This window comes from Carassius carassius, chromosome 39, assembly GCF_963082965.1.
Source record: "Carassius carassius chromosome 39, fCarCar2.1, whole genome shotgun sequence".
Lineage (NCBI taxonomy): Eukaryota > Metazoa > Chordata > Actinopteri > Cypriniformes > Cyprinidae > Carassius > Carassius carassius.
In genome coordinates, this window is record NC_081793.1 from 338,031 (window position 1) to 340,000 (window position 1,970).

General features: G+C 34.7%; 1 long non-coding RNA gene across 1 annotated transcript in view; it reads left to right on the forward strand.

Annotated features, from left to right (window-relative positions):
- The first annotated feature begins 390 nt into the window (after nt 1-390).
- LOC132120891 (uncharacterized) overlaps nt 391-1,970 on the forward strand; it is a 14,082-nt gene continuing 12,502 nt past the window's right edge. The window contains exons 1-2 of the long non-coding RNA XR_009426187.1: nt 391-456; nt 1,068-1,143. This is a non-coding gene — a long non-coding RNA (uncharacterized LOC132120891). The remainder of the gene's footprint in view (nt 457-1,067; nt 1,144-1,970) is intronic.

Sequence of the window (1,970 nt, forward strand, 5' to 3'; positions counted from 1 at the left end):
TTAAGATAAACAGTTTTATATTAAGCATTTAAATAGATACTGGTGTAAATGCATGTGGGAAAGCATATATGTGCTGGAAAAGTGTTTGGAAACACCTCGACTCGTTTCTTTTATTAATGTATAGTGGTATCTCATGAGGAGCCCCTGCAGCTCTCACACACGATATCTCTCATCAATCATGATGCACCTTACATTACAAAGGCTGGAATTATGCAGTTTTTTAGTTTAATGTTTATGGTTTAAAAAACGAAAGCATTTGTCTGGATCAGTCAGAAGATTCAGGACTAGAATTCAGCCTCAGCAGAGAAACACAGGCCGGAGCAGACGCTGGCTGAGATGATTTATGGACAACTCATTGATAAACAATCACATTTGCTCTGTTTCTCGTTTGTTTTCCCAGCATTGAAGAGTCCGGCTGCGCTCCATAAACAGAGGAAAAGTCTCGAGCGATCCAAGGTTAGAAGAACAAACAACCATATCGCAAAGAATCCTTCACAAACAAAGTCACGCGATTAATATAAATGCCATCGCTTTCTGACATCAGTACTAGTTAATGTTCTAGTTACTATTTGTCTTGATCAAACCAGTTCACATTTATTTCTACAGCACTTTATAAGATAGCGATTGTTTGAAAGCAGCTTCACAGCGATATAACAGAATCAGATGCAAACTTCATCAAACATGAGAGCAGTTCAGCTTCATCTGTAAAGCAACTCCACAGAAGACCACAGTCGTTATTCAGTTCCAGACAATTCAGTGTTGGCTCTATTCAGTTCAACAAGTGTATTTCTTTTGCTGTTTAAATTCATTCAATTAAATCAAAAACGTTAAATAATTTTAAATGCAACATAACGATGCATAGTTAAAAAAAACTGCAGAGGATTGCTGAAGACTGTTATTAAATTATTAATTTTGATTATTTATTGATTTACTTTATGTGAGTAGCAAAGGTTAGTTGATCAAACTGAACTTCAGTTGAGCTGTAAAAGCAGCTCTACAGAAGTACTGTGAAAGTGTGTAAAAACTCAGCTCATTTTTTTAATGTTTGATAATATTTGATGTTCCAGACTGGAGATGATTTAAAACACAAAATCAGAAATCGACCTGAGAAATCTGAGCTTGCCAACATGCGTATTCTACAAGGTAAGAGCTTTGAAAATAACAACAAAATCAGTACACTGAAAAAAAAGAGATAATAATATAAATAATACCAACGATATATATATTGGAACCTAATGGTTGACAGTAGCCATTGACTTACACTATATATATTTTTCTCCATTCTACAGAAGTCAATGGCTACTGTCAACTGCTAGGTTCCATTCTTTCCCATAATACTATTATTTGGACTATTATTTTATTAATACTATTAATTGCAATTATTTGGTTCCCAACTTTCTTCAAAGTATTTTCTTGTGCAGTTTGGAATGACATGATGACAGAATTTATATTTTTGGGTGAACTGTCCCTTTAAATCCACATTTAACGTTTACTTAAAATATGAAGTCTTAATTAAGTCACAATTGATTGGGTTTTTGCCAAAAAAATTAGGAGGAATGGATAAATATACTTAGTTCAAAGAAAAGAAAACAAGATTATATTTTTTAATTTTGATACATTATTCATAAAACAAGACCTAATATTTTAAATGTATATTGACGTACGAATGTTTACATATTTGTATGGGAAAGCAAGACAAAATTATTATTATTATTTATTTTTTTGTGCAGTGTAGTTGCTTCACTAACTCCTGAGTTAGACTTTCTGCTGCATCTTTTTGCCTCTTCTTCTTTGCACGAGTGAATTCCTCACTAGTGATGTTGAGTAAGATTCCTCCCATCCCTTGATTTAGGAGGCCGTCGGCCTGCGCTGTGTTTACTAGCATGCTGTGTGCTCAGATCCAGTGTTTTGGGACATGCTGAAAGTAAACATGTCTGTGCTCCCCGAGGCGACGGCTGGATGTGAGGCTG